This window comes from Pseudophryne corroboree, chromosome 11, assembly GCF_028390025.1.
Source record: "Pseudophryne corroboree isolate aPseCor3 chromosome 11, aPseCor3.hap2, whole genome shotgun sequence".
Classification (NCBI taxonomy): domain Eukaryota; kingdom Metazoa; phylum Chordata; class Amphibia; order Anura; family Myobatrachidae; genus Pseudophryne; species Pseudophryne corroboree.
In genome coordinates this window covers 36,553,632-36,574,012 of record NC_086454.1, presented here as the reverse complement: position 1 = coordinate 36,574,012, position 20,381 = coordinate 36,553,632, and the positions used below count along the sequence as shown (strand labels likewise).

General features: G+C 52.9%; 1 protein-coding gene across 2 annotated transcripts in view; it reads left to right on the top strand.

The window, feature by feature from the left end:
• INSC (INSC spindle orientation adaptor protein) overlaps positions 1–20,381 on the top strand; it is a 587,592-nt gene that overhangs the window by 237,233 nt on the left and 329,978 nt on the right. The window lies entirely within an intron of this gene.

The window sequence follows — 20,381 nt, the reverse complement described above, 5'->3', positions numbered from 1 at the left end:
TTCCTACCTGTACAATTCACACTGGTACAACCCCACACCTTCCCTACTGCCACCTATACTATTCACACTGGTACACCCCCACACATACCCTACTCCCACCTATACTACTCACACTTTTACACCCCCACACCTACCCTACTCCCACCTTTACTACCCACACTGATATACCCTCTCACCTCCCCTACTCCCACCTGTACTACGCACACTGGTACAATCTCACACCTTCCCTACTCCCACCTATACTGCTCACACTGGTACACCCTCACACCTACCCTACTCCCACCTGTACTACTCACACTGGTACACCTCACACCTACCCTACTCACACCTGTACTACTCACACTGGTACACCCTCACACCTACCCTACTCCCACCTGTAATACCCACACTGGTACACCCTCACACCTATCCTTCTCCCACCTGTACTACTCACACTGACACACCCTCACACCTTCCCTACTCCCACCTACACTACTCACACTGGTTCACCCTCACACCTACCCTACTCCCACTTGTACTTCTCACACTGTTACACCCTCACACCTGCCCTACTCCCACCTGTACCACTCACTCTGGTACACCCTCACACCTCCCCTACTCCCACCTATACTATTCACACCTACCCTACTCCCACCTATACAACTCACACTGGTACAACCTCACACCTACCCTACTCCCACCTGTACTACTCACACTGGTACACCCTCACACCTACCCTACTCCCACCTGTACTACTCACACTGGTACAACCTCACAACTACCCTACTTCCACCTGTACTACTCCCACCTACCCTACTCCCACCTGTACTACCCACACTGGTACACATCACACCTACCCTACTCCTACCTGTACTATTCACACTGGTACACCCTCACACCTACCCTACTCCCACCTATACTACTCACACTGGTACAACCTCACATCTACCCTACTTCCACCTGTACTACTCCCACCTACCCTACTCCCACCTATACTACTCACACTGGTACAACCTCACACCTACCCTACTCCCACCTATACTGCTCACACTTTTACACCCCCACACCTACCCTACTCCCACCTGTACTACCCACACTGGTATACCCTCACATCTCCCCTACTCCCACCTGCACTACTCACACTGGTACAATTTCACACCTACCTTACTCCCACCTGTACTACTCACACTGGTACACCCTCACACCTACCCTACTCCCACCTATACTACTCACACTGGTACTCCCTCACACCTACCCTACTCCCACCTGTACTATTCACACTGGTACACCCCCACACCTACCCTACACCCACCTATACTACTCACACTGGTACACCCTCACACCTACCCTACTCACACCTGTACTACTCACACTGGTACACCCTCACACCTACCCTACTCCCACCTGTACTACCCACACTGGTACACCCTCACACCTATCATACTCCCACCTGTACTACTCACACCTTCCCTACTCCCACCTACACTACCCACACTGGTACACCCTCACACCTACCCTACTCCCACCTATACTACTCACACTTTTACACCCCCACACCTACCCTACTCCCACCTGTACTACCCACACTGATATACCCTCTCACCTCCCCTACTCCCACCTGTACTACTCACACTGGTACACCCTCACACCTACCCTACTCCCACCTGTACTACTCACACTGGTACAAGCTCACACCTACCCTACTTCCACCTGTACTACTCCCACCTACCCTACTCCCACCTGTACTACCCACACTGGTACACCTCACACCTACCCTGCTCACACCTGTACTACTCACACTGGTACACCCCCACACCTACCCTACTCCCACCTGTACTACTCACACTGGTACACCTCACACCTACCCTACTCACACCTGTACTACCCACACTGGTACACCCCCACACCTACCCTACTCCCACCTGTACTACCCACATTGGTACACCCTCACACCTACCCCACTCCCACCTGTACTACTCACACTGGTACACCCTCACACCTACCCTACTCCCACCTGTACTACCCACATTGGTACACCCTCACACCTACCCTACTCCCACCTGTACTACTCACACTGGTACACCTCACACCTACCCTACTCACCGCTGTACTACTCACACTGGTACACACTCACACCTACCCTACTCCCACCTGTACTTCTCACACTGGTACACCCTCACACCTACCCTTCTCCCACCTGTACTATTCACACCTACCCTACTCCCATCTCTACAACTCACACTGGTACAACCTCACACCTACCCTACTCCCACCTGTACTACTCACACTGGTACACCCTCACACCTACCCTACTCCCACCTGTACTACTCACACTTTTACAACCTCACACGTACCCTACTTCCACCCGTACTACTCCCACCTACTCTACTCCCACCTGTACTACCCACACTGGTACACCTCACACCTACCCTATTCCTACCTGTACAATTCACACTGGTACAACCCCACACCTTCCCTACTGCCACCTATACTATTCACACTGGTACACCCCCACACATACCCTACTCCCACCTATACTACTCACACTTTTACACCCCCACACCTACCCTACTCCCACCTTTACTACCCACACTGATATACCCTCTCACCTCCCCTACTCCCACCTGTACTACGCACACTGGTACAATCTCACACCTTCCCTACTCCCACCTATACTGCTCACACTGGTACACCCTCACACCTACCCTACTCCCACCTGTACTACTCACACTGGTACACCTCACACCTACCCTACTCACACCTGTACTACTCACACTGGTACACCCTCACACCTACCCTACTCCCACCTGTAATACCCACACTGGTACACCCTCACACCTATCCTTCTCCCACCTGTACTACTCACACTGACACACCCTCACACCTTCCCTACTCCCACCTACACTACTCACACTGGTTCACCCTCACACCTACCCTACTCCCACTTGTACTTCTCACACTGTTACACCCTCACACCTGCCCTACTCCCACCTGTACCACTCACTCTGGTACACCCTCACACCTCCCCTACTCCCACCTATACTATTCACACCTACCCTACTCCCACCTATACAACTCACACTGGTACAACCTCACACCTACCCTACTCCCACCTGTACTACTCACACTGGTACACCCTCACACCTACCCTACTCCCACCTGTACTACTCACACTGGTACAACCTCACAACTACCCTACTTCCACCTGTACTACTCCCACCTACCCTACTCCCACCTGTACTACCCACACTGGTACACATCACACCTACCCTACTCACACCTGTACTACTCACACTGGTACACCCTGACACCTACCCTACTCCCACCTGTACTACCCACACTGGTACACCCTCACACCTATCATACTCCCACCTGTACTACTCACACCTTCCCTACTCCCACCTACACTACCCACACTGGTACACCCTCACACCTACCCTACTCCCACCTATACTACTCACACTTTTACACCCCCACACCTACCCTACTCCCACCTTTACTACCCACACTGATATACCCTCTCACCTCCCCTACTCCCACCTGTACTACGCACACTGGTACAATCTCACACCTTCCCTACTCCCACCTATACTGCTCACACTGGTACACCCTCACACCTACCCTACTCCCACCTGTACTACTCACACTGGTACACCTCACACCTACCCTACTCACACCTGTACTACTCACACTGGTACACCCTCACACCTACCCTACTCCCACCTGTAATACCCACACTGGTACACCCTGACACCTATCCTTCTCCCACCTGTACTACTCACACTGACACACCCTCACACCTTCCCTACTCCCACCTACACTACTCACACTGGTTCACCCTCACACCTACCCTACTCCCACTTGTACTTCTCACACTGTTACACCCTCACACCTGCCCTACTCCCACCTGTACCACTCACTCTGGTACACCCTCACACCTCCCCTACTCCCACCTATACTATTCACACCTACCCTACTCCCACCTATACAACTCACACTGGTACAACCTCACACCTACCCTACTCCCACCTGTACTACTCACACTGGTACACCCTCACACCTACCCTACTCCCACCTGTACTACTCACACTGGTACAACCTCACAACTACCCTACTTCCACCTGTACTACTCCCACCTACCCTACTCCCACCTGTACTACCCACACTGGTACACATCACACCTACCCTACTCCTACCTGTACTATTCACACTGGTACACCCTCACACCTACCCTACTCCCACCTATACTACTCACACTGGTACAACCTCACATCTACCCTACTTCCACCTGTACTACTCCCACCTACCCTACTCCCACCTATACTACTCACACTGGTGCAACCTCACACCTACCCTACTCCCACCTATACTGCTCACACTTTTACACCCCCACACCTACCCTACTCCCACCTGTACTACCCACACTGGTATACCCTCACATCTCCCCTACTCCCACCTGCACTACTCACACTGGTACAATTTCACACCTACCTTACTCCCACCTGTACTGCTCACACTGGTACACCCTCACACCTACCCTACTCCCACCTATACTACTCACACTGGTACTCCCTCACACCTACCCTACTCCCACCTGTACTATTCACACTGGTACACCCCCACACCTACCCTACACCCACCTATACTACTCACACTGGTACACCCTCACACCTACCCTACTCACACCTGTACTACTCACACTGGTACACCCTCACACCTACCCTACTCCCACCTGTACTACCCACACTGGTACACCCTCACACCTATCATACTCCCACCTGTACTACTCACACCTTCCCTACTCCCACCTACACTACCCACACTGGTACACCCTCACACCTACCCTACTCCCACCTGTACTTCTCACACTGGTACACCCTCACACCTACCCTACTCCCACCTGTACCACTCACACTGGTACACCCTCACACCAACCCTACTCCCACCTGTACTTCTCACACTGGGACACCCTCACACCTCCCCTACTCCCACCTGTACTATTCACACCTACCCTACTCCCACCTATGCAACTCACACTGGTACAACCTCACACCTACCCTACTCCCACCTGTGCTACTCACATTGGTACAACCTCACACCTACCCTACTTCCACCTGTACTACTCCCACCTGCCCTACTCCCACCTGTACTACCCAAACTGGTACACCTCACACCTACCCTACTCCTACCTGTACTATTCACACTGGTACACCTACACCTACCCTACTCCACCTATACTACTCACACTGGTACACCCCCACACCTACCCTACTCCCACCTATACTACTCACACTTGTACACCCCCACACCTACCCTACTCCCACCTGTACTACTTACACTGATATACCCTCTCACCTCCCCTACTCCCACCTGTACTACGCACACTGGTACAATCTCACACCTACCTTACTCCCACCTGTACTACTCACACTGGTACACCCTCACACCTACCCTACTCCCACCTATACTACTCACACTGGTACACCCTCACACCTACCTTACTCCAACCTGTACTATTCACTCTGGTACACCCCCACACCTACCCTACGCCCACCTATACTACTCACACTGGGACACCACCACACCTACCCTACTCCCACCTGTACTACTCACACTGGTACACCTCACACCTACCCTACTCCCACCTGTATTACTCACACTGGTACACCCCCACACCTACCCTACTCCCACCTGTACTACTCATACTGGTACACCCTCACACCTACCCTACTCCCACCTGTACTACTCACACTGGTACACCTCACACCTACCCTGCTCACACCTGTACTACTCACACTGGTACACCCTCACACCTACCCTACTCCCACCTGTACTACCCACACTGGCACACCCTCACACCTACCCCACTCCCACCTGTATTACTCACACTGGTACACCCTCACACCTACCCTACTCCCACCTGTATTACTCACACTGGTACACCCCCACACCTACCCTACTCCCACCTGTACTACTCATACTGGTACACCCTCACACCTCCCCTACTCCCACCTGTACTACTCACACTGGTACACCCTCACACCTCCCCTACTCCCACCTGTACTACTCATACTGGTATACCCTCACATCTACCCTACTCCCACCTGTACTACACACACTGGTACACCTCACACCTACCCTACTCCCACCTGTATTACTCGCACTGGTACACCCCCACACCTACCCTACTCCCACCTGTACTACTCTCTCTGGTACACCCTCACAACTGCCCTACTCCCACCTGTACTACTCACACTGGTACACCCTCACACCTACCCTACTCCCACCTGTACTACTCACACTGGTACACCCTCACACCTCCCCTACTCCCACCTGTACTACTCACACTGGTACACCCCCACACCTACCCTACTCCCACCTGTACTACTCACACTGGTACACCTCACACCTACCCTACTCTCACCTATACTACTCACACTGGTACAGCCTCACACCTACCCTACTCCCACCTATACAACTCACACTGGTACAACCTCACACCTACCCTACTCCCACCTGTACTACTCACACTGGTACACCCTCACACCTACCCTACTCCCACCTGTACTACTCACACTGGTACAACCTCATACCTACCCTACTTCCACCTGTACTACTCCCACCTACCCTACTCCCACCTGTACTACCCACACTGGTACACCTCACACCTACCCTACTCCTACCTGTACTATTCACACTGGTACACCCCCACACCTACCCTACTCCCACCTATACTACTCACACTGGTACAACCCCACACCTACCCTACTCCCACCTATACTACTCACACTTGTACACCCCCACACCTACCCTACTCCCACCTGTACTACCCACACTGGTATACCCTCACACCTCCCCTACTCCCACCTGCACTACTCACACTGGTACAATCTCACACCTACCTTACTCCCACCTGTACTACTCACACTGGTACACCCTCACACCTACCCTACTCCCACCTATACTACTCACACTGGTACACCCCCACACCTACCCTACACCCACCTATACTACTCACACACACTGGTACACCCTCACACCTACCCTACTCCCACCTGTACTACCCACACTGGTACACCCTCACACCTATCCTACTCCCACCTGTACTACTCACACCTTCCCTACTCCCACCTACACTACCCACACTGGTACACCCTCACACCTACCCTACTCCCACCTGTACTTCTCACACTGGTACACCCTCACACCTACCCTACTCCCACCTGTATCACTCACACTGGTACACCCTCACACCTACCCTACTCCCACCTGTACTTCTCACACTGGGACACCCTCACACCTCCCCTACTCCCAACTGTACTATTCACACCTACCCTACTCCCACCTATGCAACTCACACTGGTACAACATCACACCTACCCTACTCCCACCTGTGCTACTCACATTGGTACAACCTCACACCTACCCTACTTCCACCTGTACTACTCCCACCTACCCTACTCCCACCTGTACTACCCAAACTGGTACACCTCACACCTACCCTACTCCTACCTGTACTATTCACACTGGTACACCCCCACACCTACCCTACTCCCACCTATACTACTCACACTGGTACACCCCCACACCTACCCTACTCCCACCTATACTACTCACACTTGTACACCCCCACACCTACCCTACTCCCACCTGTACTACCCACACTGATATACCCTCTCACCTCCCCTACTCCCACCTGTACTACACACACTGGTACAATCTCACACCTACCTTACTCCCACCTGTACTACTCACACTGGTACACCCTCACACCTACCCTACTCCCACCTATACTACTCACACTGGTACACCCTCACACCTACCCTACTCCAACCTGTACTATTCACTCTGGTACACCCCCACAACTTCCCTACGCCCACCTATACTACTCACACTGGTACACCCCCACACCTACCATACTCATACCTGTACTACTCACACTGGTACACCTCACACCTACCCTACTCCCACCTGTATTACTCACACTGGTACACCCCCACACCTACCCTACTCCCACCTGTACTACTTACACTGATATACCCTCTCACCTCCCCTACTCCCACCTGTACTACGCACACTGGTACAATCTCACACCTACCTTACTCCCACCTGTACTACTCACACTGGTACACCCTCACACCTACCCTTCTCCCACCTATACTACTCACACTGGTACACCCTCACACCTACCTTACTCCAACCTGTACTATTCACTTTGGTACACCCCCACACCTACCCTACGCCCACCTATACTACTCACACTGGGACACCCCCACACCTACCCTACTCCCACCTGTACTACTCACACTGGTACACCTCACACCTACCCTACTCCCACCTGTATTACTCACACTGGTACACCCCCACACCTACCCTACTCCCACCTGTATTACTCACACTGGTACACCCCCACACCTACCCTACTCCCACCTGTACTACTCATACTGGTACACCCTCACACCTACCCTACTCCCACCTGTATCACTCACACTGGTACACCCTCACACCTACCCTGCTCACACCTGTACTACTCACACTGGTACACCCTCACACCTACCCTACTCCCACCTGTACTACTCACACTGGTACACCCTCACACCTACCCTACTCCCACCTATACTACTCACACTGGTACACCCTCACACCTACCCTACTCCCACCTGTACTATTCACACTGGTACACCCCCACACCTACCCTACACCCACCTATACTACTCACACTGGTACACCCTCACACCTACCCTACTCACACCTGTACTACTCACACTGGTACACCCTCACACCTACCCTACTCCCACCTGTACTACCCACACTGGTACACCCTCACACCTATCCTATTCCCACCTGTACTACTCACACCTTCCCTACTCCAACCTACACTACCCACACTGGTACACCCTCACACCTACCCTACTCCCACCTGTACTTCTCACACTGGTACACCCTCACACCTACCCTACTCCCACCTGTATCACTCACACTGGTACACCCTCACACCTACCCTACTCCCACCTGTACTTCTCACACTGGGACACCCTCACACCTCCCCTACTCCCAACTGTACTATTCACACCTACCCTACTCCCACCTATGCAACTCACACTGGTACAACCTCACACCTACCCTACTCCCACCTGTGCTACTCACATTGGTACAACCTCACACCTACCCTACTTCCACCTGTACTACTCCCACCTACCCTACTCCCACCTGTACTACCCAAACTGGTACACCTCACACCTACCCTACTCCTACCTGTACTATTCACACTGGTACACCCCCACACCTACCCTACTCCCACCTATACTACTCACACTGGTACACCCCCCCACCTACCCTACTCCCACCTGTATTACTCACACTGGTACACCCCCACACCTACCCTACTCCCACCTGTACTACTCATACTGGTACACCCTCACACCTCCCCTACTCCCACCTGTACTACTCACACTGGTACAGCCTCACACCTCCCCTACTCCCACCTGTACTACTCATACTGGTATACCCTCACATCTACCCTACTGCCACCTGTACTACACACACTGGTACACCTCACACCTACCCTACTCCCACCTGTATTACTCGCACTGGTACACCCCCACACCTACCCTACTCCCACCTGTACTACTCACACTGGTACACCCTCACACCTCCCCTACTCCCACCTGTACTACTCTCTCTGGTACACCCTCACAACTGCCCTACTCCCACCTGTACTACTCACACTGGTACACCCTCACACCTACCCTACTCCCACCTGTACTACTCACACTGGTACACCCTCACACCTCCCCTACTCCCACCTGTACTACTCACACTGGTACACCCCCACACCTACCCTACTCCCACCTATACTACTCACACTGGTACACCTCACACCTACCCTACTCTCACCTATACTACTCACACTGGTACAGCCTCACACCTACCCTACTCCCACCTATACAACTCACACTGGTACAACCTCACACCTACCCTACTCCCACCTGTACTACTCACACTGGTACACCCTCACACCTACCCTACTCCCACCTGTACTACTCACACTGGTACAACCTCATACCTACCCTACTTCCACCTGTACTACTCCCACCTACCCTACTCCCACCTGTACTACCCACACTGGTACACCACACACCTACCCTACTCCTACCTGTACTATTCACACTGGTACACCCCCACACCTACCCTACTCCCACCTATACTACTCACACTGGTACAACCCCACACCTACCCTACTTCCACCTATACTACTCACACTTGTACACCCCCACACCTACCCTACTCCCACCTGTACTACCCACACTGGTATACCCTCACACCTCCCCTACTCCCACCTGCACTACTCACACTGGTACAATCTCACACCTACCTTACTCCCACCTGTACTACTCACACTGGTACACCCTCACACCTACCCTACTCCCACCTATACTACTCACACTGGTACACCCTCACACCTACCCTACTCCCACCTGTACTATTCACACTGGTACACCCCCACACCTACCCTACACCCACCTATACTACTCACACTGGTACACCCTCACACCTACCCTACTCACACCTGTACTACTCACACTGGTACACCCTCACACCTACCCTACTCCCACCTGTACTACCCACACTGGTACACCCTCACACCTATCCTACTCCCACCTGTACTACTCACACCTTCCCTACTCCCACCTACACTACCCACACTGGTACACCCTCACACCTACCCTACTCCCACCTGTACTTCTCACACTGGTACACCCTCACACCTACCCTACTCCCACCTGTACTTCTCACACTGGGACACCCTCACACCTCCCCTACTCCCAACTGTACTATTCACACCTACCCTACTCCCACCTATGCAACTCACACTGGTACAACCTCACACCTACCCTACTCCCACCTGTGCTACTCACATTGGTACAACCTCACACCTACCCTACTTCCACCTGTACTACTCCCACCTACCCTACTCCCACCTGTACTACCCAAACTGGTACACCTCACACCTACCCTACTCCTACCTGTACTATTCACACTGGTACACCCCCACACCTACCCTACTCCCACCTATACTACTCATACAGGTACACCCCCACACCTACCCTACTCCCACCTATACTACTCACACTTGTACACCCCCACACCTACCCTACTCCCACCTGTACTACCCACACTGATATACCCTCTCACCTCCCCTACTCCCACCTGTACTACTCATACTGGTATACCCTCACATCTACCCTACTCCCACCTGTACTACACACACTGGTACACCTCACACCTACCCTACTCCCACCTGTATTACTCGCACTGGTACACCCCTACACCTACCCTACTCCCACCTGTACTACTCACACTGGTACACCCTCACACCTCCCCTACTCCCACCTGTACTACTCTCTCTGATACACCCTCACAACTGCCCTACTCCCACCTGTACTACTCACACTGGTACACCCTCACACCTACCCTACTCGCACCTATACTACTCACACTGGTACACCCTCACACCTCCCCTACTCCCACCTGTACTACTCACACTGGTACACCCCCACACCTACCCTACTCCCACCTATACTACTCACACTGGTACACCTCACACCTACCCTACTCTCACCTATACTACTCACACTGGTACAGCCTCACACCTACCCTACTCCCACCTATACAACTCACACTGGTACAACCTCACACCTACCCTACTCCCACCTGTACTACTCACACTGGTACACCCTCACACCTACCCTACTCCCACCTGTACTACTCACACTGGTACAACCTCTTACCTACCCTACTTCCACCTGTACTACTCCCACCTACCCTACTCCCACCTGTACTACCCACACTGGTACACCTCACACCTACCCTACTCCTACCTGTACTATTCACACTGGTACACCCCCACACCTACCCTACTCCCACCTATACTACTCACACTGGTACAACCCCACACCTACCCTACTCCCACCTATACTACTCACACTTGTACACCCCCACACCTACCCTACTCCCACCTGTACTACCCACACTGGTATACCCTCACACCTCCCCTACTCCCACCTGCACTACTCACACTGGTACAATCTCACACCTACCTTACTCCCACCTGTACTACTCACACTGGTACACCCTCACACCTACCCTACTCCCACCTCCCACCTATACTACTCACACTGGTACACCCTCACACCTACCCTACTCCCACCTGTACTACCCACACTGGTACACCCTCACACCTATCCTACTCCCACCTGTACTACTCACACCTTCCCTACTCCAACCTACACTACCCACACTGGTACACCCTCACACCTACCCTACTCCCACCTGTACTTCTCACACTGGTACACCCTCACACCTACCCTACTCCCACCTATACTACTAACACTGGTAGACCCTCACACCTACCCTACTCCCACCTGTACTATTCACACTGGTACACCCCCACACCTACCCTACACCCACCTATACTACTCACACTGGTACACCCTCACACCTACCCTACTCACACCTGTACTACTCACACTGGTACACCCTCACACCTACCCTACTCCCACCTGTACTACCCACACTGGTACACCCTCACACCTATCCTACTCCCACCTGTACTACTCACACCTTCACTACTCCAACCTACACTACCCACACTGGTACACCCTCACACCTACCCTACTCCCACCTGTACTTCTCACACTGGTACACCCTCACACCTACCCTACTCCCACCTGTATCACTCACACTGGTACACCCTCACACCTACCCTACTCCCACCTGTACTTCTCACACTGGGACACCCTCACACCTCCCCTACTCCCAACTGTACTATTCACACCTACCCTACTCCCACCTATGCAACTCACACTGGTACAACCTCACACCTACCCTACTCCCACCTGTGCTACTCACATTGGTACAACCTCACACCTACCCTACTTCCACCTGTACTACTCCCACCTACCCTACTCCCACCTGTACTACCCAAACTGGTACACCTCACACCTACCCTACTCCTACCTGTACTATTCACACTGGTACACCCCCACACCTACCCTACTCCCACCTGTACTACTCACACTGGTACACCTCACACCTACCCTACTCACACCTGTACTACCCACACTGGTACACCCCCACACCTACCCTACTCCCACCTGTACTACCCACATTGGTACACCCTCACACCTACCCCACTCCCACCTGTACTACTCACACTGGTACACCTCACACCTACCCTACTCACACCTGTACTACCCACACTGGTACACCCCCACACCTACCCTACTCCCACCTGTACTACCCACATTGGTACACCCTCACACCTACCCCACTCCCACCTGTACTACTCACACTGGTACACCCTCACACCTACCCTACTCCCACCTGTACTACCCACATTGGTACACCCTCACACCTACCCTACTCCCACCTGTACTACTCACACTGGTACACCTCACACCTACCCTACTCACCGCTGTACTACTCACACTGGTACACCCTCACACCTACCCTACTCCCACCTGTACTTCTCACACTGGTACACCCTCACACCTACCCTTCTCCCACCTGTACTATTCACACCTACCCTACTCCCATCTCTACAACTCACACTGGTACAACCTCACACCTACCCTACTCCCACCTGTACTACTCACACTGGTACACCCTCACACCTACCCTACTCCCACCTGTACTACTCACACTTTTACAACCTCACACGTACCCTACTTCCACCCGTACTACTCCCACCTACTCTACTCCCACCTGTACTACCCACACTGGTACACCTCACACCTACCCTATTCCTACCTGTACAATTCACACTGGTACAACCCCACACCTTCCCTACTGCCACCTATACTATTCACACTGGTACACCCCCACACATACCCTACTCCCACCTATACTACTCACACTTTTACACCCCCACACCTACCCTACTCCCACCTTTACTACCCACACTGATATACCCTCTCACCTCCCCTACTCCCACCTGTACTACGCACACTGGTACAATCTCACACCTTCCCTACTCCCACCTATACTGCTCACACTGGTACACCCTCACACCTACCCTACTCCCACCTGTACTACTCACACTGGTACACCTCACACCTACCCTACTCACACCTGTACTACTCACACTGGTACACCCTCACACCTACCCTACTCCCACCTGTAATACCCACACTGGTACACCCTCACACCTATCCTTCTCCCACCTGTACTACTCACACTGACACACCCTCACACCTTCCCTACTCCCACCTACACTACTCACACTGGTTCACCCTCACACCTACCCTACTCCCACTTGTACTTCTCACACTGTTACACCCTCACACCTGCCCTACTCCCACCTGTACCACTCACTCTGGTACACCCTCACACCTCCCCTACTCCCACCTATACTATTCACACCTACCCTACTCCCACCTATACAACTCACACTGGTACAACCTCACACCTACCCTACTCCCACCTGTACTACTCACACTGGTACACCCTCACACCTACCCTACTCCCACCTGTACTACTCACACTGGTACAACCTCACAACTACCCTACTTCCACCTGTACTACTCCCACCTACCCTACTCCCACCTGTACTACCCACACTGGTACACATCACACCTACCCTACTCCTACCTGTACTATTCACACTGGTACACCCTCACACCTACCCTACTCCCACCTATACTACTCACACTGGTACAACCTCACATCTACCCTACTTCCACCTGTACTACTCCCACCTACCCTACTCCCACCTATACTACTCACACTGGTACAACCTCACACCTACCCTACTCCCACCTATACTGCTCACACTTTTACACCCCCACACCTACCCTACTCCCACCTGTACTACCCACACTGGTATACCCTCACATCTCCCCTACTCCCACCTGCACTACTCACACTGGTACAATTTCACACCTACCTTACTCCCACCTGTACTACTCACACTGGTACACCCTCACACCTACCCTACTCCCACCTATACTACTCACACTGGTACTCCCTCACACCTACCCTACTCCCACCTGTACTATTCACACTGGTACACCCCCACACCTACCCTACACCCACCTATACTACTCACACTGGTACACCCTCACACCTACCCTACTCACACCTGTACTACTCACACTGGTACACCCTCACACCTACCCTACTCCCACCTGTACTACCCACACTGGTACACCCTCACACCTATCATACTCCCACCTGTACTACTCACACCTTCCCTACTCCCACCTACACTACCCACACTGGTACACCCTCACACCTACCCTACTCCCACCTATACTACTCACACTTTTACACCCCCACACCTACCCTACTCCCACCTGTACTACCCACACTGATATACCCTCTCACCTCCCCTACTCCCACCTGTACTACTCACACTGGTACACCCTCACACCTACCCTACTCCCACCTGTACTACTCACACTGGTACAAGCTCACACCTACCCTACTTCCACCTGTACTACTCCCACCTACCCTACTCCCACCTGTACTACCCACACTGGTACACCTCACACCTACCCTGCTCACACCTGTACTACTCACACTGGTACACCCCCACACCTACCCTACTCCCACCTGTACTACTCACACTGGTACACCTCACACCTACCCTACTCACACCTGTACTACCCACACTGGTACACCCCCACACCTACCCTACTCCCACCTGTACTACCCACATTGGTACACCCTCACACCTACCCCACTCCCACCTGTACTACTCACACTGGTACACCCTCACACCTACCCTACTCCCACCTGTACTACCCACATTGGTACACCCTCACACCTACCCTACTCCCACCTGTACTACTCACACTGGTACACCTCACACCTACCCTACTCACCGCTGTACTACTCACACTGGTACACACTCACACCTACCCTACTCCCACCTGTACTTCTCACACTGGTACACCCTCACACCTACCCTTCTCCCACCTGTACTATTCACACCTACCCTACTCCCATCTCTACAACTCACACTGGTACAACCTCACACCTACCCTACTCCCACCTGTACTACTCACACTGGTACACCCTCACACCTACCCTACTCCCACCTGTACTACTCACACTTTTACAACCTCACACGTACCCTACTTCCACCCGTACTACTCCCACCTACTCTACTCCCACCTGTACTACCCACACTGGTACACCTCACACCTACCCTATTCCTAACTGTACAATTCACACTGGTACAACCCCACACCTTCCCTACTGCCACCTATACTATTCACACTGGTACACCCCCACACATACCCTACTCCCACCTATACTACTCACACTTTTACACCCCCACACCTACCCTACTCCCACCTTTACTACCCACACTGATATACCCTCTCACCTCCCCTACTCCCACCTGTACTACGCACACTGGTACAATCTCACACCTTCCCTACTCCCACCTATACTGCTCACACTGGTACACCCTCACACCTACCCTACTCCCACCTGTACTACTCACACTGGTACACCTCACACCTACCCTACTCACACCTGTACTACTCACACTGGTACACCCTCACACCTACCCTACTCCCACCTGTAATACCCACACTGGTACACCCTCACACCTATCCTTCTCCCACCTGTACTACTCACACTGACACACCCTCACACCTTCCCTACTCCCACCTACACTACTCACACTGGTTCACCCTCACACCTACCCTACTCCCACTTGTACTTCTCACACTGTTACACCCTCACACCTGCCCTACTCCCACCTGTACCACTCACTCTGGTACACCCTCACACCTCCCCTACTCCCACCTATACTATTCACACCTACCCTACTCCCACCTATACAACTCACACTGGTACAACCTCACACCTACCCTACTCCCACCTGTACTACTCACACTGGTACACCCTCACACCTACCCTACTCCCACCTGTACTACTCACACTGGTACAACCTCACAACTACCCTACTTCCACCTGTACTACTCCCACCTACCCTACTCCCACCTGTACTACCCACACTGGTACACATCACACCTACCCTACTCCTACCTGTACTATTCACACTGGTACACCCTCACACCTACCCTACTCCCACCTATACTACTCACACTGGTACAACCTCACATCTACCCTACTTCCACCTGTACTACTCCCACCTACCCTACTCCCACCTATACTACTCACACTGGTACAACCTCACACCTACCCTACTCCCACCTATACTGCTCACACTTTTACACCCCCACACCTACCCTACTCCCACCTGTACTACCCACACTGGTATACCCTCACATCTCCCCTACTCCCACCTGCACTACTCACACTGGTACAATTTCACACCTACCTTACTCCCACCTGTACTACTCACACTGGTACACCCTCACACCTACCCTACTCCCACCTATACTACTCACACTGGTACTCCCTCACACCTACCCTACTCCCACCTGTACTATTCACACTGGTACACCCCCACACCTACCCTACACCCACCTATACTACTCACACTGGTACACCCTCACACCTACCCTACTCACACCTGTACTACTCACACTGGTACACCCTGACACCTACCCTACTCCCACCTGTACTACCCACACTGGTACACCCTCACACCTATCATACTCCCACCTGTACTACTCACACCTTCCCTACTCCCACCTACACTACCCACACTGGTACACCCTCACACCTACCCTACTCCCACCTATACTACTCACACTTTTACACCCCCACACCTACCCTACTCCCACCTTTACTACCCACACTGATATACCCTCTCACCTCCCCTACTCCCACCTGTACTACGCACACTGGTACAATCTCACACCTTCCCTACTCCCACCTATACTGCTCACACTGGTACACCCTCACACCTACCCTACTCCCACCTGTACTACTCACACTGGTACACCTCACACCTACCCTACTCACACCTGTACTACTCACACTGGTACACCCTCACACCTACCCTACTCCCACCTGTAATACCCACACTGGTACACCCTGACACCTATCCTTCTCCCACCTGTACTACTCACACTGACACACCCTCACACCTTCCCTACTCCCACCTACACTACTCACACTGGTTCACCCTCACACCTACCCTACTCCCACTTGTACTTCTCACACTGTTACACCCTCACACCTGCCCTACTCCCACCTGTACCACTCACTCTGGTACACCCTCACACCTCCCCTACTCCCACCTATACTATTCACACCTACCCTACTCCCACCTATACAACTCACACTGGTACAACCTCACACCTACCCTACTCCCACCTGTACTACTCACACTGGTACACCCTCACACCTACCCTACTCCCACCTGTACTACTCACACTGGTACAACCTCACAACTACCCTACTTCCACCTGTACTACTCCCACCTACCCTACTCCCACCTGTACTACCCACACTGGTACACATCACACCTACCCTACTCCTACCTGTACTATTCACACTGGTACACCCTCACACCTACCCTACTCCCACCTATACTACTCACACTGGTACAACCTCACATCTACCCTACTTCCACCTGTACTACTCCCACCTACCCTACTCCCACCTATACTACTCACACTGGTACAACCTCACACCTACCCTACTCCCACCTATACTGCTCACACTTTTACACCCCCACACCTACCCTACTCCCACCTGTACTACCCACACTGGTATACCCTCACATCTCCCCTACTCCCACCTGCACTACTCACACTGGTACAATTTCACACCTACCTTACTCCCACCTGTACTACTCACACTGGTACACCCTCACACCTACCCTACTCCCACCTATACTACTCACACTGGTACTCCCTCACACCTACCCTACTCCCACCTGTACTATTCACACTGGTACACCCCCACACCTACCCTACACCCACCTATACTACTCACACTGGTACACCCTCACACCTACCCTACTCACACCTGTACTACTCACACTGGTACACCCTCACACCTACCCTACTCCCACCTGTACTACCCACACTGGTACACCCTCACACCTATCATACTCCCACCTGTACTACTCACACCTTCCCTACTCCCACCTACACTACCCACACTGGTACACCCTCACACCTACCCTACTCCCACCTGTACTTCTCACACTGGTACACCCTCACACCTACCCTACTCCCACCTGTACCACTCACACTGGTACACCCTCACACCTACCCTACTCCCACCTGTACTTCTCACACTGGGACACCCTCACACCTCCCCTACTCCCACCTGTACTATTCACACCTACCCTACTCCCACCTATGCAACTCACACTGGTACAACCTCACACCTACCCTACTCCCACCTGTGCTACTCACATTGGTACAACCTCACACCTACCCTACTTCCACCTGTACTACTCCCACCTGCCCTACTCCCACCTGTACTACCCAAACTGGTACACCTCACACCTACCCTACTCCTACCTGTACTATTCACACTGGTACACCTACACCTACCCTACTCCACCTATACTACTCACACTGGTACACCCCCACACCTACCCTACTCCCACCTATACTACTCACACTTGTACACCCCCACACCTACCCTACTCCCACCTGTACTACTTACACTGATATACCCTCTCACCTCCCCTACTCCCACCTGTACTACGCACACTGGTACAATCTCACACCTACCTTACTCCCACCTGTACTACTCACACTGGTACACCCTCACACCTACCCTACTCCCACCTATACTACTCACACTGGTACACCCTCACACCTACCTTACTCCAACCTGTACTATTCACTCTGGTACACCCCCACACCTACCCTACGCCCACCTATACTACTCACACTGGGACACCACCACACCTACCCTACTCCCACCTGTACTACTCACACTGGTACACCTCACACCTACCCTACTCCCACCTGTATTACTCACACTGGTACACCCCCACACCTACCCTACTCCCACCTGTACTACTCATACTGGTACACCCTCACACCTACCCTACTCCCACCTGTACTACTCACACTGGTACACCTCACACCTACCCTGCTCACACCTGTACTACTCACACTGGTACACCCTCACACCTACCCTACTCCCACCTGTACTACCCACACTGGCACACCCTCACACCTACCCCACTCCCACCTGTATTACTCACACTGGTACACCCTCACACCTACCCTACTCCCACCTGTATTACTCACACTGGTACACCCCCACACCTACCCTACTCCCACCTGTACTACTCATACTGGTACACCCTCACACCTCCCCTACTCCCACCTGTACTACTCACACTGGTACACCCTCACACCTCCCCTACTCCCACCTGTACTACTCATACTGGTATACCCTCACATCTACCCTACTCCCACCTGTACTACACACACTGGTACACC